The 24,364-nt window shown below is 43.5% G+C and overlaps 1 protein-coding gene and 1 pseudogene across 31 annotated transcripts in view; one reads left to right on the top strand and one right to left on the bottom strand.

The window, feature by feature from the left end:
* The window catches only part of CLIP1 (CAP-Gly domain containing linker protein 1), a 125,925-nt gene that overhangs the window by 5,238 nt on the left and 96,323 nt on the right, over window positions 1-24,364 (top strand). For 2 of the 31 annotated variants that reach the window (XM_067014568.1, XM_067014550.1), the window contains exon 1: window positions 5,177-5,218. The exons of 23 other annotated variants lie outside the window; for them this stretch is intronic. The gene's annotated coding sequence lies outside the window, so the exon portion shown is untranslated. Of the gene's footprint in view, window positions 1-831; window positions 917-5,176; window positions 5,219-10,534; window positions 10,951-11,061; window positions 11,311-24,364 lie in introns of those variants that run through there. 6 more of the 31 variants (XM_067014564.1, XM_067014545.1, XM_067014551.1 and 3 more) reach the window with 5 other exon arrangements.
* LOC131742630 (ras-related protein Rab-11A pseudogene) lies at window positions 16,200-16,928 on the bottom strand (annotated as a pseudogene).

Here is a 24,364-nt window from a genome sequence, read left to right as displayed (position 1 = left end):
AGCTTAAGTGAAAGAAAACTTTTATCACTAAGTTTCTTTCACACATGGGTGACTGGAAAAAAGTGTATTGCTAATTTCTTTTGTAAGGCATATGTGGCTTGCTTGGGTTGTGACACTGAGAATCTAGTATCAGACTCAGATTCAGATTTTAGAAAATTTTTTCTAGTGAAGTTGTTACTTTTTTAGGTTCTCAGGTTTATTTTCCCCGTATGTGCCAGTTTTACAAGGGCTCTTACATTTTAATAACGTGTATTGGTCATCCTATATAATATGTGGTTTCAATGCATAAGATATGAAACACACATATTAAAAAACACAGAAAAAAGCAAATTATCCATAACCCTACCGCTCAGAGAAGATTATTTCAGTGTTCTAGAGTATGTCCTTCTAATCTTTTTTTCTTTATACTTAAAAAATATATTTATGGCTGGATCTATATTTCTGTCTTGAAGTAATTAAAAGTGTAATATTTTCACTGGAAATATTCTGGGTAAACCAACATGGGGAATCAGAACTACTGTTAAGAAGTTTGAGGGACTTCCCTGGCGGTCCAGTGGTAAAGACTCCGCGATTCCAATGCAGGGGGCACGGGTTCCATCCCTGGTCCGGGAACTGAGATCCCGCATGCCACGCAGCTCGGCCAAAAGAGAAAAAAAAAAGAGAAGTCTGAGGTCCTGGATTTGCTTCAGCCCCAGCTCCGTGAGTCATGTGAAGTTGGGCAAGTTGGTGGACCTCTCTCAGTCTGCTTCTCACTCTGTCAAGTGGGGGTAACACCTGCCCTGTCCACCTGCTGGGGTTGCTCTATTAATGTAGGGATTCGGTGACAGTCATAGTGCTAAGGGAGTCCTCGGTGCTTTCAAATACCAGAGAGACCCAGGAGACAGAGGAAGGGCTAGTCCAGGATCACTAGTTGCCTGTGAGTCACCTGGCTTATTTTGCGGATGGTTACATTTTTAGTAAAGCTATTCGGATGAATGTGACCCATAGAAAGTGTCCTGTGGGGTGGGCGAAACCCCCAGAAATACTGATTTATCAAACATTTGTTGAGTGCTGCAAAGACTCTGTCTCACCAGGTGAGACAGCTAACTGTGGGCCAGGTGGAGGCTAAGGCGGAGACGTGCTGGGTCCCCGGAAGAGGGTCCGTTCTCTTGGCGTGGGGGTGTGTGTGTGTGAGAGGGGATTAAGGAAGTTTCCGAAGTGGGAATTAGCTCTTGTGTTTGGCATTGGTGGAGACGGAGGGTGTCTAGGCAGGAATGGGTTAGAGAAGACATTCTAGGCCGGATTGAGCAAAGGCATAAAGGTAGTGTGTTGAGATGATAGCAGACAGTCTACTGCTTTGAAGTTTGAGGGCAGGTAACAGGAAATAGAGCTAAGATGTCTGGGTTTATATCAAGCAAAGGCTTCCCTGCCCCGAGAAGGAGTCCCACTTACTGGTCTGTGGCACTTGATAATCATTAAGGTTTTTGGCAAGTTTTTTTTATGATGTTTGGTCAAAAATATCTGGTTGTAGGTGGTAAATAGGAAAACTTCTGGGTATACCAATTATCTTTTTCTCCCCCAGTTATCTTTTTTTGCACACAGTTGTGCAGCCATCACCACACTCAGTTTTAGAATATTTTCTTCACACCAAAAAGGAACCCTGTACCCATTAAAAGTCACTCCTCATTTCCTCCTTACTCTCCCGAGCCCTGCTCTCTGTCTCTAGAGATTTGCCTATTCTGGACATTTCATATCAGTGGAATCATACAGTGTGACTGACTTCACTTAGCAAAATGTTTTCAAGCTTCATCCATGTTGTAGCATGTGTCAGTGCTACTGCATTCCTTTTTATGCTTGAATCACGTTCCATTGTGTGGATATACCACATTTTGTTTGTTCATCAGCTGATAGACATTTGGGTTGTCTCTCCTTTCTCCTGTTATGCATAATGCAGCTGTGAACATGTGTGTATTAGTTTTTGTGTGGACATATGTATTCATTCATCTTAGGAACACACCTAGGAACAGAATTACGGGATCATGTGGGAACCGTACCTTTTGAGGAGCTGAAAAACCGTTTTCCAAAGTGGTTGTACTGCCAGCAGTGAGCGAGGTTCCAGTTTTCCCACATCGTCATCAGCACTTGTTATTATCTGTTTGATTACAGGCATCCTAGAGAGGATGAAGTGTGATATCTCACTGTGATCTGATTTGCATTGACCTGATGGCTAGTGATGTTGAGCACCTTTTCACGTGCTTAGTTGTCATTTTATGGCTTCTTTGGAAAATATCCCAGTTATCCTTTTTTTCCCTTCAAAATATTAAGTATAAAAGCAAAGTGCAGAAAAATAGTATGTTACCATTTAGGATAAAAAGGGCATACAAAGGCATACCAGTCATCCTTTTTTTTTTTTTTTTTTTTTTTTAAGTAAATGTATTTATTTATTTTTCGACTGCGTTGGGTCTTCGTTGCTGTGCGCGGGCTTTCTTTAGTTGCAGTGAGCGGGGGCTACTCTTCTCTGTGGTGTGTGGGCTTCTCATTGTGGTGGCTTCTCTTATTGTGGAGCACGGGCTGTAGGCATGCAGGCTTCAGTAGTTGTGGTCCATGGACTTAGTTGCTCTGAGGCACGTGGGATCTTCCCGGACCAGGGCTTGAACCCATGTCCCCTGAGTTGGCAGGTGGATTCTTAACCACTGAGCCACCAGGGAAGTCCCCAGTTATTTTCTTTAAAATTGTTTTTATTGTGGTAAAACATACATAACATAAAATTTACCATCTTAACCTTTTTTTTTTTTTTTTTTTTTGGCGGTACGCGGGCCTCTCAGTGCTGTGACCTCTCCCGTTGCGGAGCACAGGCTCCGGACGCGCAGGCTCAGCGGCCATGGCTCACGGGCCCAGCCGCTCCGCGGCACGTGGGATCTTCCCGGACCGGGGCACGAACCGGTGTCCCCTGCATCGGCAGGCGGATTCTCAACCACTGCGCCACCAGGGAAGCCCCATCTTAACTATTTTTAAGTGTACAGTTCAGTGGCATTAAAGACATTCACGTTGTTGTGCAACCATCACCACCGTCCATCTCCAGAATTCTTTTCATCTTACATCTTTTCATCTTTACCCATTAAACAATAACTCCTCATTCCTCCCTCCTTCAGCCCCTGGCAACCACCATTCTACTTTCTGTCTCTATGATTTTGACTACTCTTAAATACCTCATATAAATGGAATCATACGGTATTTGTCTTTTTGTAACTGGCTTATTTCACTTAACATAATGTCCTTCAGGTTCATCCTTGTTGTAGCATGTGTCAGAATTTCCTTCCTTTTTAAGGCTGTATAATACTCCATTTGTATGCTTACACCACATTTTGCTTATCCATTCATCTCTCAGTGGACACTTGGGCTGCTTCCACATGTTAGCTATTGTGAATAATGACGCTATGAACATGAGTGTATAACTATTGCTTCGAGACCCTGCTTTCACTTCTTTTGGGTGTATACCCAGAAGTGGAATTACTGGATCATATGGTAATTCATAATTTTTTGAAGAACCACTAGAGTGTTTTCCACAGAGGCTGTACCATTTTATATTCCTATTAACAGTGCAGAAGGGTTCCAGTTTCTCCATATCATTGCCAACACTTTTTCTTTTTTCTCTTCTTTTTTATAGTAGCCATCTTAATGGGTGTGAGGTCTTATTTCAGTGTAGTTTTGATTTGCATTTCTCTAATGATTAGTGAAGTTGATCATCTTTTCATGTGTTTATTGGCCATTTGTGTATCTTTGAAGAAATGTCTATTCAAGTTCTTTGCAGAGTTTTGAGTTGAGTTGTTTTTTTTGTTGCTGAATTTACCAGTTATCTTTTTTAAAAAAAATTTATTTATTTATTTTTGGCTGCGTTGGGTCTTTGTTGCTGCGTGCAGGCTTTCTCTAGTTGCAGTGAGTGGGGGCTACTCTTCGTTGTGGTGTGCGGGCTTCTTATTGCAGTGGCTTCCCTTGCTGCGGAGCACGGGCTCTGGGCGCGCAGGCTTTGGTAGCTGCGGCACGCGGGCTCAGTAGTTATGGCTCGAGGGCTCTAGAGCGCGGGCTCAGTAGTTACGGCTCGAGGGCTCTAGAGCGCAGGCTCAGTAGTTGTGGCGCACGGGCTTAGTTGTTCTGCGGTATGTGGGCTCTTCCTGAACCAGGGCTCGAACCCATGTCCCCTGCATTGGCGGGCTGATTCTTAACCACTGCACCACCAAGGGAGTCCTACCAATTATCTTTTAATTCATATATTCATCAGGCATTTTTGAGCACCTGCTGTTGCGAGGCACTAGCCCAGATGTTGGAGGTACAGAGCTCAGCAAAACAGGTGCACATTCTGCTCTTGGAGAACCCAGAGCTGTTAACAGAAGTAAGGTTAAGGGCAAGACTTCAGTCCTTGCCTGACAGCAAATCCCAGCTCTGTTACTTTATGGAAGATCTCGTACAAACTGCTTAACCTTCTGGAGCTTAGTTTTCTCATCTCTGAATTGGGGATAATAGCTATTTCACATAGTTGTCGTGACAATTAAGTGAATTAATGTCTGTAAAACTCAGAACTCTTCTCTCCCCTTCCCTTTAATCGCTTGCGTCTTCCCGCCCTCCCATACCTAAAGGAAGTCGGGGTTCAGCACCTCAATTTTCTTCTTTCATTTAAGTCAGAATAGGGGAAAACCCCATTTCTACTAGTCTGGGAAATGAAAACCTTTTTTCTGTCATGTTTTAGAAAGTTAATTTGAGGAGGAGCACCCTGCCACTATTGAAGGGCACTTTTTTTTTTTTTTTTTTTTTTTGCGGTACGCGGGCCTCTCACTGTTGTGGCCCCTCCCGTTGCTGAGCACAGGCTCCGGACGCGCAGGCTCAGCGGCCATGGCTCACGGGCCCAGCCGCTCCGCGGCACGTGGGATCCTCCCAGACCGGGGCACGAACCCGCATCCCCTGCATCGGCAGGTGGACTCTCAACCACTGCGCCACCAGGGAAGCCCGAGGGCACATTTTTAATGAACAGCTTTCCCTGAAGAACTTTAATTTATGAGGCGCTAAATATTCAGCCTGGAAAAGGAACTCTTGCTCCCCGTGCCAGCACTTGCACGTTGCTAAACCTCAGCCCCTTTTGTGTATTTGTCAGTTTTATTTCCCACAGTTTAATTAAAAGGGGTTTCTTTCTTTCTAAGGTCTGATAGAACTTGCTGTGTGTCTGTGTAGAAGATTACCTAAACAGGTAAAAAATAACCAACAATGAAGTTGGGTGTTCAGATCCAAATGAAACAATTCCTAGTTTCCTTTGACAGCATCTGGGGTGATTGTACAGAAAACTGTCTTAGGGACTTATGAATAAATTTGAAGTAGCCGAGTATCCTTCAGTATTGTGAAAATAGAAATGTGATTATTTTTTTCCATTTGCTCTAAAGACCTGCAACTATTTTATTTTTCTTTTTTGGCCACACTGTGTGGCTTGTGGGGTCTTAGTCCCCTGACCAGGGATTGAACTCAGGCCCTGGCATTGAGAGGGCCGAGCCCTGGTCACTGGATCACCGGGGAATTCCCGACCTGCAACTATTAAAGTTGCTCATTTGCAAAGTAAAAGCAAGAAAATTTTCATAAAGAGGCAGAAAACCCAGTAAGGAAGTCATTGATTCTTCTTCGTGTTGTCTTTGCGCCCTTTTCCTGATCAGAGCAGACACTTGCGAAGCGTTTGCTTTTGGTATGGGCGATGTGGGGCCGTCTCAGGGCAAGCGAAAATAAGCTTACTTTTATTCCTTTGTGAAAACTGGAAAGGGAAACGAGTTTTAACTTGCCCCGAGATTGACTCACTCATCTCACTGCTGTTTATAGCAGATCAGAAACTTTTATTCATCAGTATAGTTTAGGGTCAGGAGTCTTTAAACTGGAGACTGGGGTTTAAGTCCTAGACTCTTAAGTAACTGTGACCTTAACAAATGTTTTCACTTTTTAGAATCAGTTTCCTCAGTGGTAAAATGAGGAAGTTGAACTAGATTGCAGGTCTCTTCTGATTCTAAAATTTTATGATGCTATATTAAGCACATTTGCTCCTTTTTACACACTAGTATAATTGACTGCTGCTGACCTATTAAGTTCTTCTGGGAGATACTCACCAGGCCTAGTAATTTCAATTCCTTTTAAGATCCTGTCTCTAAGCTGGTGGTGTTAGAGTTACAAAGTCACAAGAATTTTGTCAAACCTTGTATAAATGAGCAGAATAGCTCAGCTTTACATTCCCCTCCTTTTAAAAAGAATTCTTTTGCAGATGGAGGAACTTTGGGAGGCTGCTTATTATCTGCTTATCTAAGTAACAGGAACAGAAAATAAATCTTCACTCAAACTGAGCTGTACAAAGACAGTCATAATTGCAGGCGATGCATCCTGACTCAGTGTTCCGTCTTGAAAAAATTGCCGAATGCTCCAGCTCCTTTTGCTTTGGTTGGATTTTGGCACCCTCCCCCTCCTTTTATGTTATGTGTTGTTTTTTTTTTTTTTTTTTTTTGCGGTACGTGGGCCTCTCACTGTTGTTCAGTGGCCATGGCTCACGGGCCTAGCCGCTCCGCGGCATGTGGGATCTTCCCGGACCGGGGCACGAACCGTGTCCCCTGCATCGGCAGGCGGACTCCCAACCACTGCGCCACCAGGGAAGCCCTCCCCCTCCTTTTAAAAACTGCTGTAGACTTCGAAACTCTGGATACGACTTGCATTCTGTACTGTGTCATATACACGTCAAGTTTTAAAAACATAATTTCCGAGCACGGAATAATTTTTCAAGGGGTTATGTCTCTCTGTTGACATCCAGTTCTGACTTTATTTGGCAAACATCCTAAACTGAGTCTTTAATCATTTAACGTTCTACTTCTGACTTTGATGGAAAGATGTAAAACTTCCTATTTACCTTCAGCACCTTATTGTGTGATATTCTCAAATGAACACTGACTTTATAAATTGCCCTGTAAGGGCTCTACCAGTTAGACGTTGGAAGTGCAGCTCCCTTGTAGCACCATTTGAATTGAGCCAATTCATTTTCTGACCCTTCCTGGCTGTGTCGCCCTTTAGTGTCTAAATGGGCTTCTCACATTGATCCTTTTAAACAAGCGGTGACTACATTATTTATTTTCATCTTATGTACTTTATCCTTGCTAGAGATATGTAGTTTGTGTTTTTAATCTTTGTGTTAATTTTAAAGCTGTTTGAGTCTGGCCTGTTTAAAAAGTTGTATATTGTGTATGAAATATATAAATACTTATGTTTATAAGTATCAGTGAAAACAGATCTTAGTGGTCCTCTAGTACAATAAGGGTGACAAAAGGCTAAAGAAGACCCAGAATTATGCCTCCTGGACTCTTCCTAAACACCAGTATTTCCTCAAAGATTTCCAACCCCTGAGTAACCCGTCAAGAGTTCTGTCATCAGTCTGGGTAGCAAGGGCCACGCAGGGGTTGGAAATCTTTGAGGAAATACTGGTGTTTAGGAATATTGTTGACAATGGAATTTTTTTAAAAAGGACATGGCTTTAATATTGCATAAATATTTGTTAAGGAATCTACCATATGAAAGGCACATTGATCCAAAGTCAACAAGGAATAATTCCTTCTTGCAAGTGAAGGCAGTGAGGACTGCAGTTTTGAAGGGTAGATGCTAGTACTCTTACTCTGTACATGTGTCTCTTGGGAGTTAGTATAAGTAAATCCTGTAAAAACAAGGTAGTAAATTTGGTACATGTGGGCCTGAGTGGAAGTACTGACAAGTGGCACCACAGTTAAGTTGGTGTTTTTACATTTTAATTTTACTTGTGTCTCCCAGGTCTCCTTTTCCCTCCCTTTAACTTACGTTATTGTTTTGTGTCATGCTTTGTAATGATTTCTGAAAAGTATAAACTTAGCACTCCACGAATATCAATTATTACTGGCTCTGTCTTCAGCCTGTGGATTAATTGTAAATTTATCAAAAGCAGTATCAAAATAATGTGAATGAATTGTGAGAGAGATACCAGGCAACGTTCAGTCCTTAGAAGGTTCTGTTTCTGTAGCCAGGTGATGGTTGGAGAATGCTAGTAATCTTTAGGCTAGAGTGAGATGCTGCTTTTTCCAGTGTGTACAGGAAATTAAATAATGAACAGTGGTCTTCTTAATTTCATTTTTCACCTTGTGTAGGGCTTCTTAGTTTGCCTTAGTCTTCTGCTGCTATGGATGCATTTAGATGTTTTAGACTTTGTACTGTATCTCAGTATTTCGTGGTATTCTCTTAAGAACACCACTGTTTCCAGATGCCCTGGCCTCCTGAACAAATTTGAGACACTGCCCCACCCTTTTAGGCATAGCACTCAGAAGGACAGTCACCTCTCTGGAAGATGGAGTCTCTCATTTTCTCTCTGTCACTTCTTGTGTACGTTTATTTCTGAGAGGGCTGTGTGACCTTTTCCCCTGGCTAATCTTTCCGTTATGCCTGAGTATTGGAATGCTCTGCTGAAGATGGTGGACTAAAGCAACAGAGGGGCCACTGGGATTTTCCCTCTCTGTCGTCAGCCAGCCTCAGCAGACTTTCCTCTCGCTTTACCCTTTAAGCCAACCACTTAGTTGCTGCTAAAACCAAATGGCTCCAATTGCCTGCTCACTCTTCACTTCAGTGTATCTCGCTTGCCATCACACTAATGTGAAGCGGTGGCTCTTTGGTGGCCTGTGTGCCCTAAACTGTGTTTGGTGACATCACACACATTTTCTGTGTTCAAGGGGCAAGCGTCTGGGAGGCCCGGACCTTAGGCTGACCTTAGGTGGCCTCATGTCGCTCATCATCGTTTCCTCACGTTGAACCCTCGCCCCGGAGGAGATGCTCCCCTCTTCGTCCCCCAGGAAGTGTTCTGTGTCCTCCTTCAGTGGGCTGACATGTTTCCCAGATGTTAAAACTTGGGACATTGCTTTTCTTCCCTGGGTCTTGCATTTTAAATGATAGCCATTAGACTGTTTCTAAGTCAAAGCCAATTTACTAAAGTTTTGGGGAAAAAATTAGTAAGATTTGAATAAAAAGATGAGTAAGAAATGAATAACTGACAGTACGGCTTCATCCTGAGCCCCTCCTCCTCTCCTATAGTTTTCCCCTCCAGTCTCCAGGCCTGTCTTTCCACATGTTCTTATTCCACCCTTCCTTGACTCGATGTTGGCTTCCTGCAATCGGAAAGCCAGAAGCAGCTGAGCGTGATGTCACTTGAGCAGAGCGCTGCTTTCATGCCCCTCTTCGTGCTGGAAATGCTGCCTCCTGCTACACTGCCCTTAAACCCGCGGGTCACTACTGCTCAGGTTCCGGTCTTGTATCTTGAGACGCACTTAGTAAATTTTCATCTGTAATTTCATCTCTGTACTTTGCTTTGAGTTTTGTGTGGGTGTGTTTTCAACCTGCATTGAGCTATTATCAGTTTTACTGGGCAGTGCCTTGTGCTATAAGCAGGGCTTCTTTATACATCATGTATCCCTGTCAAATAGATATTTTAAAGGTCCTCTTACAAAAAAAAAAAATTAAAAAAAGGTCCTCTTACTAGAAATGTTATTTTTTCTTTTTTTTATCTTAAGAACAATTATTCACTTTTACATCCAAGAGTTTACACATTTTTCCTTTTCCTCACATGTGTGTTGTAATGAGGTAGGAAAGACGAATGTTGCATACCCATGGGGACTTGGGGTATCTGATTGGCAAGTTCATTATCGATGTCAAGAGGAGAGCTACCTTATAATCTGCCGTAAGCGTATGTTCTAGAGCTGCACTGTCCAGTACAGTAGCCATAAGCCACATATGGCTATTGGCAAGTCCAAGTTGAGATCTGAGTATAGAATACACAATTGCATTTCAAAAACCTAATAGGAAAAAAAATGTAAAAATAGCTTATTAATAATGTTATATTGATTACATTTGAAGTAATATTTTGCATATATCAATATTTGGTTAACAAAAATAGGTTATTAATTTCAACTGGTTTTTAAAACATTTTTAAACATGGTTATTAGAAAATTCAAAATTACACATTTGCCTCGTATTACATTTCTCTTGGACAGAGCAAGAATCTCTGTGTCAACAAAGGTAATCTAATTTGAGACTTAACAGCGCTTACACAGTTTCACTGGAGGTGGTAATTGAACAGTTTGCCCATAGCCTCATTGGCCTACTTTTTAAAGGAGGTTCCAGGGTTGGGAAACCTTATAATATTGTCATCTTCATCAAATGCGTAGAAGATGATGCTTTAGTTTGGAAGTTGCAGTATTGCATCATTTTGGGGGTTCTTGTTTTGTTTAGTCAGTTCAGGACTTCTTTGAACCCTTGCTGTGTATCAGATAACTTTTTTTAGGCCCATTGGATGCAGAGACAAATTTCATCCCCTACCATGAGAAACTTAGTCATAGCATATGCTGTGCAAAGCAGACAGGAGTGAGTATGATTCATCATTCAATCATAGCCGACTGCAGGGAGGCGGGGGCAGTCCTGAGCAGGAGGAGGTAGGGCGGGAAGCGCACTCAGAAAAGACCTCTGACGAGGCGCTGTGTCTGCTTGTATTCTTCTAGAGCCATTCATTTCCTGTGTCCCCCAGAAGCCCTTACACGTGGGGGTGTGCCGCGTGAAGCAGTGGAATGAGGGCCTCGGCTGTATAAATAGGCATGAGGGTGCAGTTCCCATAGCGGACTGTCAGCTCTGTTCACCTAGGAGATGAGTTATGTTTCACTTGCCCCAGGCAAGCCTACCAGCTTATCGATTGTGCTTTGCTGTCCTTCTGTGAAGTTGAAATACGTGACCTTCCTTGTTTTACTCAGGAATTGAAGAAAATACGAAAATGATCTTCAACTTTGTGTTTTACGTATGTACAGAAATATCAGTGAGTGAAACTGAAAGATGGGAAAAAATGGAATAACTTGGCTTTCCTTTAGTAGAAGTACAAGTCAATTTGGAAAGCGACCAGGGTGTTGTGTAAGTGTTTTCAGTGACTGAAGCAGAGGAGCTCAGGTTACAAGGCGGCTCCTGTATTGGGGGTGGGGGACAGCAAGTGACACAGCAGGCAACAGACACTTATGTAACGGTGACTTCAGGGGAGGGGATTAAGCTGTGAATGAACTTCCCAAATTCAGGAACATGATACTAGCACACAGCCTTTGAGTTTTTCTCTCTAGCTTGACTTGAAAATCAGCTTCAGAAATACCTTTCTCTAAACTAGCCTTTCCATTAAACCAGAACTTGTTTCCCCCGTCCTTTCTATTATAAAGTGCATGGACTTTTAACATTTTAGAAATAGACAGGAGCTCAGAAGTCTCAGAGTGCAGCTGTCTACAGGTAAGTCACTTACCCTGTCTGATACCCGGTCTCCTCGCGGGCACCAAGCAGGGTCCAGCAGAAACCTGAGCGTCCAGGCGGGTGCCACTCTGCAGTCGGGGGCAGCTTGTCTGTGGAGGCTCACTGTTAAACTCCCTCTCCTGGCAGGTTAAATTCATCGCAAATTCTTCAACTCTCCTTTGCCTCCCGATAGAATTTCCAGATTTAGTAAATAGAGGAGTATTTTCACTTTGCTGATGGGGCAAAATGGACTGTGAAGGGACTGAGGGGGGGGAGTGTGGAGACGTGATTTGCCTCGGAGGATGCGATGCCGAGCTGGAGAGCCCAGGAGACTCTGCGCTTGTTAGAGGCAGATCTTATCAGGTGTGGTTCTTCCTTCCCTGGTGGCAGAGTACTCTTACTTTGGCAAAGTTTGAGCCAGAAGTCCTTTCACTTGTGAATCCTTGCCCTTTCACTTAGGGAGTTTGGATTTGAAATCTGAAACAGTGGAACTAGGAAAGGACAGAGTTAGAAACCGATCTTATGTAATGAGTGTCCTTAGGTTATATAGATGAGGGTGCCGAGTTCCAGGAAGGGGTTGGATACTAGTTTAAGGTCATCCAGCTGGGGCAGGATCCAGGTGTTTCATTTCCTCATTAAACCTCCTTTTCCTACTTTTATTTTTAAAAACCACATTTTTTGTAACAGTAAACGAAAACAAAAACCGCAAAACAACAAAAGAGTAAACAAAACCTTAGGAAGTCAGAGAGGAATTATGAAGACTATTATTTCTTTTCATTTGGACATAATTTATACCATGCTTGTTGTGGGGAACTGCTTATTTTGAGGAACCTCTCATTTCTGTAAATTGCTTAAGCTTTTTTCAGGTTACAAGGGGTGAGGAAGAAGGTGGAGTTTGGATTTTACTAAAATATCTTCTGTAATAAAAACTTTGTATTATGGGAAATTTCAGACACTTACAAAAGTAAAGTGAGTAGTACCATCACCTAACTCTTGAACACTTATCAACTCATCATCAGTCTTATCTTACATACAGTCAGACTTATGTGTTGTTTAAACATATTTTGCTCTTGCCAGTAAAATCTGGTGTTTTTTTTTTGGCCGCACCATGCGGCATGCAGGATCTTAGTTCCCCGACCAGGGATCGAACCCTCGCCCCATGCAGTGGAAGCGCGGAGTCTTAACTGCTGGACCGCTAGGGAAGTCCCAGTTAAATGTCTTTTTGCTTTAAAAAAAAAAAAAATACAGTACATTTATTTATTTTGGGCTGTCTTGGGTCTTCGTTGCTGCGCGCGGGCTTTCTCTAGTTGCGGCGAGTGGGGGCTACTCTTCCTCGCAGTGCATGGGCTTCTCATTGCGGTGGCTTCTCTTATTGCAGAGCACGGGCTCTAGGCATGTAGGCTTCAGTAGTTGTGGCTCGTGGTCTCTAGAGCACAGGCTCACTAGTTGTGGCGCACGGGCTTAGCTGCTCCGCGGCATGTGGGATCTTCCCAGACCAGGACTTGAACCCGTGTCCCCTGCATTGGCAGGCGGATTCTTAACCACTGCGTTTATTGAGCTTTCAGATAATTATGCTTTTTGTGATGTGAAGCATTTCTGTCTCAGGTGCTTATCCTAAAATATTCTTTGAGTTTACTTAGCTGAGATGATTCCAAAGCTCTTAGCAAGAGTTTTTATCTCTTTGCTACTGTATTAGGTAAGAAAAGCTAGCTGCTGTAGCAAACTCCACTAATTTTAATGACTTAAATGGATGGAAGTTTATTTTCAGTTATGGAGAAGTCCAGGGTAGGTGTTTTCTGATGGGGGAATGAAGAGAAGTGATGCACGGATTCAAGCTTCTTCCAAGTTGTGGTCACATCGTCTTCCATCCATGCTTTTGAGGTTGCCCTGCTCATCTCCATCAAAACACCGGAAGGGCCAAGAATGGGAAGATACTATGGGGGAGGCCTAGAAGTGCACACATCCCAGGCACTGCTCTCATTCCATTGGCTAGGACTCAGTCACGTGGTCACCCTGAGCTGCAGAGGGAGCTGGGAAACAAGGTCTGTGACTCCTGGAAGAGAAAGAAGTCGGCTTGGTGAACACCTAAGCTCTCCCCATGGGTACCCACTTCCACTGCTTATACTGGCCTGTTGGTTTCATGTTGCTGTGCACATAGCGCAGTAGAGTCTGCTTCCTCACTCCCTGGTTGAAGCCCATTTTACCGTGGCTCCAAAACAGTCATGAAAAATTTTTTTCCTGCTTCAGAAAGTATATCTGTTCATTAAATAAAATTTGAGAAACCCAAGAAAACACAAAGAGGGTGTTGAAAACTGCCAGTAGGGACTTCCCCGGTGGCGCAGTGGATAAGACTCTGCGCTCCCAATGCAGGGGGCCTGAGTTCGATCCCTGGTCAGGGAACTAGATCCCGCATGCGTGCCGCAGTTAAGACCCGGCACAACCAAATCAACAAATAAATATTTAAAAAAAAAACAAAAAACAAAAAAACCTGCCAGTAATCCCATCACCTAGAGATAATTACTGTTAATCCTTTATTACATTTCCTTCCAATTTAAGAATGTTTAACCTCTTAGAAGTAACAGTAAAATGTCACTAATTCTTATTCTGTGCTGGCTTGAAAATTCCAGAACTCATGGGGGTGGGGGGAGAGAAGTACAACAATGGCAACAACCTGGCAGTTTTGGCTTTTCTTAGCAAAGAGACACTATTGTGGAGCTGTGGTGAGGCTTGGTACTTCCGGCATTTTCGAAGTGAACCTGTCTAGCTTCCACATTATAATCCTTATTCCTCTTAGTCAATAAATATCGGGATTGGTGAAGTTAGCGATGTGGTAGAGTGGCAAGACCAAGGTGACATTTTAAGTTTATGATTTACATACTCAGTTTTCAGAATTCTTTTTTTAATAGTCCCCCATAACTGTTTATTAGCATGTGAATAGATTCCAAATCAATAAATAAAAATAAAAAATGAAGTTACAGAGCATGCATAAAATACAAAGTAGCGATTTACAAATAGATAGTAGTATCTTCATAACCAATACACCAAAATAATAAAATGGCTACAGAGAAAAACTAAATTGACTAATCACAGCAATGCCTTCTGTGCGCCCCACACATCATGAGCACCGCAAAAGACAGAAGATTAACTATGAAACACAGTAATCTATGCAAGCCCACACACATGTATATTTTGGGGATATTCCACCATCCTGAATAGTATCACTTTAGTTGGCATGACTTGTAGAACATTTCAGAGTTAAGTGCTCAATACTATCCACAAGCAAACAAAACTAAATGTTAGTGTGCACATTTCTGAATGAGAAACGAGTTGCGCCATTGATTTCAATAATGTAGTAGAAGAAATTTTTCAGGTTTGTACAATGCCTAAATGCATTCTATTTAACTCAAGGTACTATTTCATCTTGCGTACTAAAAGAATAAATGCCTTTAAGTGGTACCACTTGAGCAGAAATTAACCTCTCACTGTATTCTTTTTTTTTTTTTTTTTTTTTGCGGTACACGGGCCTCTCACTGCTGCGGCCTCTCCCGTTGCGGAGCACAGGCTCCGGACGCGCAGGCTCAGCGGCCATGGCTCACGGGCCCAGCCGCTCCGCGGCATGTGGGATCCTCCTGGACCGGGGCACGAACCCGTGTCCCTTGCATCGGCAGGCGGGCTCTCAACCACTGCGCCACCAGGGAAGCCCTCACTGTATTCTTTAGACATACTGAAACCAGATATTTAACTGGACTATATTCCATAATATACTGCAAAACTCAAAAATCAGCATTGTTAAAATAATTTTCCATTCCTGTTGGTGGATATGGTGATAAAATTAGGTTGCATTTCATTTACTGGAAGGTTTTAAGACAAAATGAATACTTCACCATTGGATACTAAGAGCATTAAACCAGTTATTGCCTGAGCAATAAAATGCCACACAATCTACTGCTGGGAAATTAGAGAAGTTAAATGACTTGGGCTGCCTGATTACGGTAACAGAGGCACCTCATATGGAATTCCACCAGTCTCTCCAGTTCCCAGCCTGCCAGGCAGCACTGTTTAACATATGGTCCCATAACCATACTGCTACTGAAATCATCACAGTCTTTTGTGTTTATTAAGATAATTCTTATCCAGAAAAAAGCGCCCCCCTCTCTAATCAACTTTGATGTTTACAAAAATTAAAAAAAAAAATTTACTAAACTACATAACCCTATTAAGGCATGTTAGAAATTGACTTCCAGAATAATGGAAAATTTTCAAGCTCTCAAAATTCTGCTGTGTTTATAGGGCAATTCTTAGATTTATGGAAATATACACTGCACTGAGAGAAGAGTGTATTACAAGCTCCTCTGTGGCAAAATGATAAGCTTATTTCTACAGTCTTCTTTTGTTTTGTTTTGTTTTTGTGGTACACGGGCCTCTCACTGTTGTGGCCTCTCCCGTTGCGGAGCACAGGCTCCGGACGCGCAGGCTCAGCGGCCACGGCTCACGGGCCCAGCCGCTCCGCGGCACGTGGGATCTTCCCGGACCGGGGCACGAACCCGAGTCCCCTGCATCGGCAGGCGGACTCTCAACCACTGCGCCACCAGGGAAGCCCCTACAGTCTTATTAATTAGATTTAATCAAGACCAACAGATCTGAGCTTCAAGGGATCAAGTTATATTATGTCCTACAGTGACAGCTTCCATGATGAAAAGTAAACAATAATTGAGGAATCCAAACATTCAGTTTATTAAAATAAGGCTAGTAAAGCCATAGCATGAAAAAAAAAGCTGCAATCATTCAGGACAAGTGGATGATTTTATGAAGCTAAAATCAAAAGACTTAAGACATGGAAAAACTCATAAGTATGATGAAGTAATAAAACACAAAAATGACCACAAGAATTACAAATATATTTAAATCTCAGACCTGGGATTTGGACTATACACAGCCTTTTAGGGGAGAAGAGAAACGCCTTATATGTTCTGACAGCACTGCACCTTTGGCTTGTTTTCAGTGGTTGGTGGAACATTAATAGGAACCACGTTGTTGCTTGGAGACTTGTCATTTTCACGTCTGTCTGACATTTGCTTCTGGGAAACAATGTATATCTCTGTCAAGATTGTCTGAAAAGCAGCTTCTACATAGAGTCTAGAGCAGATGTCTCAATGAATGACAACCATCCTTTTCTGCGAAAGCGCTTGCTTCATCTGTAGGAACCGCCCTGAGATGGCGCAAATCAGTCTTATTGCCCACAAGCATGATAACAATGTTACTACCGGCATGATCTCTCAGTTCTTTCAGCCATCGCTCTACATTTTCATATGTGAGATGTTTAGCAATGTCATAAACCAATAAGGCACCTACAGCTCCACGATAGTATGCTGATGTTATAGCTCGGTATCGCTCTTGCCCTGCCGTGTCCCATGTCTGTGCTTTTATTGCTTTCCCATCAACCTGGATGCTTCTTGTTGCAAACTCTACTCCAAAGGTGCTCTTGCTTTCAAGATTAAACTCATTTCGAGTAAATCGAGACAGGAGATTACTCTTTCCAACACCAGAATCTCCGATAAGGACAACTTTGAAGAGGTAGTCGTACTCGTCGTCGCGGGTGCCCATTGCGGGGCCGAGAAGCAAAGGGTCGCGGGAGCAGCAGTGGTATCGGTGGGACCAGGGGGCGTCGCTGCAGGGGTGAACTGAGCGCCGAGCTTCAGCGGCCGACCCGGTAAAGAACCCCTCCCTGCCGTTACCCAGAATTCTTAAATATAGCTTAATTTTCCAGGACAGAATACTAAGGAAAGGTGTTTGAAACGGAACTGAAATAAAAACTTACAAACTTGAAGTATATAAAAATACCTTCCTGGGCTTCCCTGGTGGCGCAGTGGTTGGGAGTCTGCCTGCCGATGCAGGGGACGCGGGTTCGTGCCCCGGTCCGGGAAGATCCCACGTGCCGCGGAGCGGCTGGGCCCGTGAGCCGTGGCCGCTGCGCCTGCGCGTCCGGAGCCTGTGCTCCGCAACGGGAGAGGCCACAGCAGTGAGAGGCCCGCGTACCGAAGAAAAAAAAAAACAAAAACGAAAAAACCTTCCTGGTGGTGAGCTGGATGTTTAATTTTAGGTGGATGAGCTTTTCTCTGCTCACCTGCATTGCCTATGCTGGTCAATAGTGGAGAATGATGCTGCTTAATTTTACATGGGAGGGTAACTTCTGGGGAGAAGGTGCATGTTTTGGGTCATCAGCTCCAGGTTCAGGATTATGGAACCTTCTGGCCTTTTTTTTTTAACGTGGTGAGGTTGCATTCTAGAGGTGGACAGGCATCGGAATCCCTGTTTGTGATGCCGTCATTGTGACCTCACAGCCGGGATCGCTCACAGTGTTTGCCCAACTTCTGCCCGGATATGAGGTGAGGCCTGGCAGACAGTCTGCAATTCTTCAGACACCATGAGGTACTGGTTTGTCTCATTTTGGCTAGATTTTTGTCGACTTTTCTGTAACTTCAGTAGATAAAAAGTAAAGACACTGGCATTGGGCGCTCTGTATTTTATTGAAAAATAATGTATAATGATAAGAACATCACTGTTTTAAAGTATCCTCTGGCAGGACATTTGAAAATAGAAAACTCAGCAGTAGAGCAGAAGTATTTTGCTGTGTGAATGGGTATGTAGATAACCAGCGGCTCAATCAGCTATGAAATTTGCTGTCAATTTTCCCGTTCCCTGCAAATAAACATAATATTTTTGCTCTGTGAAAATGTATCTATAGCACTAGACAAGTAACAATTTGGAATGATTAGACTTGGTTTGTCAGTGGTATAAATTAATCACCCAGAGACCTAAATTCTGATATATCACAATTGAGAGGTTGTCACCATTTGGTTTTGAATATATTGCTTTGCTCTTTGTATTTGTTTTAGTGGGAGTTGGAAGACGAGGTGTTGGTTCACACAGATATCCAGAAATCTAGTCTCTGAGGGTTAATACATAATATGATTTTCTTAAGGATTGTCCTCCTTTAAACAAATTTCAAGGACCTCTGTGTTGCTGTGTGCAAGCACTTGATAAATTATTCCCTCCTTTTTTGTTGGCTGCACGGCGTGTGGGAATCTTAGCTCTCCCACTAGATTGAACCTGTGCCCCCTGCATTAGAAGCGTGGAGTCTTTAACCACTGGACCGCCAGGGAGGGCCCCCTCCTATTTTTTTATTTAAGTGGATATTGGACCCTTTTCCTAAGTTTGATTCCCATGAGTTGAGAGATGAAGTGGGCAAAATTTTTTGTTGTTGTTACTGCTTTTTCCCCCGAAAAGCATGTCAGTGTTCGAGAGACTCAACATCCCAGTTTCTGAAGTAGACCTCTTTTGTTAAAGCATTGTCCTATGTATTCCCTACTTTTTCCCCCTCTGTAACAGTCACGTGTCCCTATTTTCCTAAACACACATGACCTAGAGTCTTAAAACATTTACTTTCTTTGAGACTAGGAGGCTTTTTAAGATTTGCTTGCTGTGTTCCCTTCCAGATATGTGGGATAAGTCTCTTTCAGTTGGCTTTTCAGAAATGAGTCGTCCTGTACACGTAGGTCGTAGACACTCAAAATTGCCAATTTAAAGTCAGTTTTATCTATGGGGACAATATTTAACAGTTTTCACTATTGAAAGCATTTCTGTGCTTTCAGCATATTTAAAAAAATAAATTTATTATTTTTTTTGGCTGCATTGGGTCTGTTGCTGTGCTCGGCTTTCTCTAGTTGAGGCGAGCGGGGGGCTACTCTTTGTTGCGGCGCACGGGCTTCTCATTGCGGTGGCTTCTCTTGTTGCAGAGCACGGGCTCTAAGCGCGTGGGCTTCAGTAACTGTGGCACGTGGGCTCAGTAGTTGGGGCTCACAGGCTCTAGAGCGCAGGCTCAGTAGTTGTTGCGCACGGGCTTAGTTGCTCCGCGGCATGTGGGATCTTCCCGGACCAGGGTCAAACCCGTGTCCCCTGCATTCGCAGGCGGATTCTTAACCACTGCGCCACCAGGGAAGCCCTCAGCATATATTCTTATGCAGGGAAAACAGAACTGAATCTTTAATTTGTGAATTTTCATTCACTTTGCAAGACCTCTTTCATGGAAGGGTTATCAGGATGGGGTCTGAATGGTAGTGGGTGTTAGCAGATGAGGAGTGATCCCAGAGGCATCTTGAAATGACACTGTGGCGGTTTTCTGAGGTGGCTCGAGCAGCACCTGCTCTCTGTGTCTTGCAATAAAGTGTTAGATGGGAGCAGCGTCACATCCAAACTTGGGCTTCGTTAGTAGGGTCTCCCCCCGCCCCGCCCCCGTTCAAGGTCCTTGTAACTAACCCAGTGTCTTACTACAAGTAAAATTTTTCTTTGTCTGGATGTTTTCAATGTTCTTACCTTTATGAGGCAGATGATAGGTGATTGCTTATTAAATTGCATATTAAAAGGAATAACTGCAGTAAGCGTATGTTCTGTGTTTTGAGAAGGTTATAGTCTTGAACAGTATCTTCGACCTCTGAAAATTTGTTTATAATGGGAGAGTGATTTTTTTTTTTTTCGGTATGTGGGCCTCTCACTGTTGTGGCCTCTCCCGTTGCGGAGCACAGGCTCCGGACGCACAGGCTCAGCGGCCATGGCTCACGGGCTTAGTTGCTCCGCGGCATGTGGGATCTTCCCGGACCGGGGCACGAACCCGTGTCTCCTGCATCGGCAGGCGGATTCTCAACCACTGCGCCACCAGGGAAGCCCTGGGAGAGTGATTTGTATGTAATTTCCTGTCCAGTGATGTGTAGTGAGAGAGGTTCTTTCTGAGAGGAAAGTGGGGTGCTTGGATTCTTAGAAATAGTAATAGCTACTATCTGTGGCATTTTCTATGTCCCGGCATTGTTTTAATCTCATGAAACCTCCCCAGATGCCAGTATTTTCTAATACACTAGACAAATGTGTACCTGTCCTTGACTTCATAAAGGGTAGAAGACTTTTTTTTTTTTGTGTCACACCCCTCGTGACCTGTGGAATCTTAGTTCCCCGACTATGGATCGAACCCGTGTCTCCTGCATTGGAAGCTCAGAGTCGTAACCACTGGACCACCAGGGAAGTCCCAGAAGACAATTTGTTTGTTGGGTGGAAGAATAGTCCTACTTCCTGAAATCCCAACTTTGAGTAAAGCTGACATTGTCAAGGAATACAACGCACATTTCTTTTTAAGAAATACCACAGAGGATAGGCCTTTTAAGGTAATTTGCTTCCCTGAAATAAATATCTTGCCCTTTTATATTTGTTACTTAGATCAGATCTCGGAGTTAAATCACAAACAGAGCTGTTAATCTAGTTCAAAATTTTTGCTTATTTCAGGCTTGGCTTTTTTGTCTTCTTAAAATAAACCTGTAGGTTACACAGAAACAAAACAAAACAAAAACTGTTCCTCTGGTGTTGATGTCTGGCTTCCGGTTTTTGTTTTTTTTTTTGCGGTATGCGGGCCTCTCACTGTTGTGGCCTCTCCCGTTGCGGAGCACAGGCTCCGGACGCGCAGGCTCAGCGGCCATGGCTCACGGGCTTAGTTGCTCCGCGGCATGTGGGATCTTCCCGGACCAGGGCACGAACCCGTGTCTCCTGCATCGGCAGGCGGATTCTCAACCACTGCGCCACCAGGGAAGCCCTGGCTTCCGGTTTTTAAGTGGAAATGTAACCCTTTCACTGAGAGGGAGGGAGGCAAGAAGGGACTGTGTAGCTGAGCTGCCAGTGGCCTGGGCTCTTCTCTCTGCTACATAGTTGGCTCTTGGAAGTAGGTCTCTCTCGCATTTGAGAATGTAGGAGCAAAACAATAATTATTGTTGACTATTCAGAAATGAGTTGTTAAGTTCTAGAGATGAACATTTTACAAACGGTTTTTGGCTTGAAAAATATTAGAACTATGGCATCAGTCAGTGGTGTAAATAAAGGATTCTGGGGGTTCGTGTGTGGGGTATATGTTGCAATATTATAGTTTGGAAGGTGGGATAATAAAGTGATGTGACTGCCTTAAAAATAAATGAAAAAAAATACACCAGAACTTAAGTTTTTTTCATTTAGGGAGGTGTTGTTCATTAATTATAGTGATAAGCCATTCATGAGTACTTTTTCGAACTGTTGCAATTGGCCCACATGCCTTGGATAAATTTTTGCTATGTTCAGTAGCTGCACATCATTATATTTTTGAGGTTTTTGGATTCACGTTTTGGAAACAGCTAGTAGTGTTTTAAGAGCCAAGTCCAAAGAAGAGTATTGAGAAATTGAGATGGTCACTATCGCCTTGGTTCACTAATAAAGTGCAACTTATAAACTGTCTCTGAAGTTATTTCTAAAAGAAGAGTTAAGGGGGCTTCCTTGGTGGTGCAGTGGTTAAGAATCCGCCTGCCAGTGCAGGTGACATGGGGTCAAGCCCTGGTCTGGGAAGATCCCACATGCCGCGGAGCAACAAAGCCTGTGTGCCGCACTACTGAGACTGCGTTCTAGAGCCCGCGAGCCACAACTGCTGAAGCCCGCAAGCCTAGAGCCCGTGCTCTGCAACGAGAGAAGCCACTGCAATGAGAAGCCCGTGCACCGCAACAAAGAGTAGACCCCACTCACCGCAACTAGAGAAAGCCCGCCTGCAGCAGCGAAGACCCAATGCAGCCAAAAATAAAAATAAAGTTAAAAAAAATAAAAATAAAAAAAATAAAAGAAGAGTTAAAAATATTTTGACCAAAGCAGTATTATTCAAATAAACTTACCATTTCCTCAGTTGGTCAATTTGAAGGACACTGTTCATTTGGCACATAGAGGGTTCCTGGAGGTTCTAGAACAGTGCTATCCAATAGAACTTTCTGTGATGGTGGAAATTATTCTATATGTTGCATTGTGGCTCTTGAGCACTTGAAGTGTGGCTGGTGTGACTGAGGAACTGAGTTTTTAACTTCATGTTGTTTTAAAAGAATTTAAAGTGGCTAGCGGCTACCATATTGGAGAGTGCAGACCTAGAATATTCAGCTTTCAGCCTGACTTGTAAACTGGGGTGAGCAGCTTATGCTAAGATACCAAGTTATGGAGGCAAAGTAGGTTGTGGGATATCTGATCCCCCTCCCCTCCCGCAGTGCCAAGAGTAGTAGAGAAGTCTGGAATTTGTCATTTGTGTTCAGTGGTATCCAGTCTTTATAGCCTCTCCAAGTTTATCCTTGCTAAGGTGTTACCCGAAGGGTTTTAGATGAGAACCTTTCTTTGTATTGGCAATTTAATCATCGTCTTTTGATGCTCATGGTTCTTCCCTGAAATTTAAGACCTACCCCAGCAGCCAGCCCCCATCAGTTACAAACACCCATGGTTGGAGTGAATGGAGACTCAAGGCATGCCACTGGAAAAGGGGCTGCCAACCTTCGGTTTAAATCTTTGCTTGGTAGTGGTGGTTAGGTTAAGATAACTGAAATGAACAAATGCAATACATCTGGGGCCTAAAGGGGGGAAACTCTAGACATCTTTTATCTTGTACCAGTAGAGTCTTAAAGTTTTTTGGTTTTTCTTTTTGGCTGCACCTCGTGGCTTGTGGAATCTTATTCCCCAACCAGGGATTGAACCCCGGCCACGGCAGTGAAATCTCAGAGTCCTAACCAGTGGACTGCCAGGGAATTCCCTCTGAGGCTCTTTGTTTATATATTTATTTTACTGGAGTATAATCGCTTTACAGTGTTGTGCGGTAGTGAAGCGAATCAGCCATGTGCACACACACATCCATTCCCTCCCCACCCCCATCCCACCCAACTTGACCATCACCCTCTAAGGCTCTTTAAAGTCTCCTTTTCACTAAACTTTCTAAATTGACTTCTTACAAGAATCCCCTGTTAGCCAAACTGAGTGTCTCATTGTCTTATTCACATGCTTTATATCTTTCCTCTTCCTTCCTTGGTCTTTCCTGAAATTTTCCTCTTTGCCTTTTAAAAAATCCTGACTGGGGCTTCCCTGGTGGCACAGTGGTTGGGAGTCCACCTGCCGATGCAGGGGACACGGGTTCGTGCCCCAGTCCAGGGAGATCCCACGTGCCGCGGAGCGGCTGGGCCCGTGAGCCCTGGCCGCTGAGCCTGCGCGTCCGGAGCCTGCGCTCCGCAGCGGGAGAGGCCACGACAGTGAGAGGCCCGCGTACCGCTAAAAAAAAAAAAAAAAAATCCTGACTGCCAACAGCTGTTACTTTCCTTTTGACACACAAGTTGCATTGTGTTCTTAGTTATTTTTCATATATGTGGGTCTTTTCTCTCCAACTGCATCATAAATTCTTGAGCTTATGCCTGTGTCATATATTTTTCTGTCACCTGTAGCAAGCACCAAGAATAACTTTTTAAAATATTGGGTATATCCCAACTGGTTTGTAAGCTCATTTAAACAATTGAGACTATTTTTCTCATTTTTGGTAGTGAGCATAGTTTATAAAGTATCATGAGGGATATAATGACTAAAATACAGTTTCTCCCCCCAGGGCATTTGTAATCTAGAATCCATAGGCTGTGTACACCCAGCTCAGTGTGCTAGGTGATAGGAAAGAGATACAGACTCAGTTCTATGGGAAATTGAAGGATCAACACATTTTCGTTGGAGAAGGTTTTGTGGGCTGGCTATATCCCTGAATTTGCCCTTGAGTGAGGTTTCAGCAGATGAAAATAACTAGGCTTGGAAAGGGCATTCAAGGCTGAGTGAAAAACCTGAAACAAAAGCATGGAGTGAAGGCACCAGGGCTTCTGTTAGGGGTATTTGCCAGATCGGTCATGTGGGTGATCCATGTGCATGTAATTGAGAAAATGAACCTCTGATCTTATCAGCTGTTCAGCAGTGTTTCTCAAACGGTTAGCCTCAGAGTTGCCAGAAGGGCTTAACATGCAGATAGCTGGCCACCCTCCGCCCCTCAATCAGAGTTCGTTTCAGTAGGTTTGCGGAGGGTCCCAAATTATTTGCATTTCTAGTAAGTTCCCAGGTGAGGCTGCTGCACATTTTGAAAAGTGCTGATTCAGAGCTCCGGTCCATCTGATATCTGCCTTAGAGAAATGTCTGTCTTACACATGCAAGTACCCCAGTGTCA

The sequence above is a fragment of the Kogia breviceps genome, chromosome 15 (assembly GCF_026419965.1).
Source record: "Kogia breviceps isolate mKogBre1 chromosome 15, mKogBre1 haplotype 1, whole genome shotgun sequence".
In the NCBI taxonomy this organism is placed as follows: Eukaryota; Metazoa; Chordata; class Mammalia; order Artiodactyla; family Physeteridae; genus Kogia; species Kogia breviceps.
Note: the sequence above shows the minus strand (reverse complement) of the source record. Positions and strands in the feature narration are given on the sequence as shown.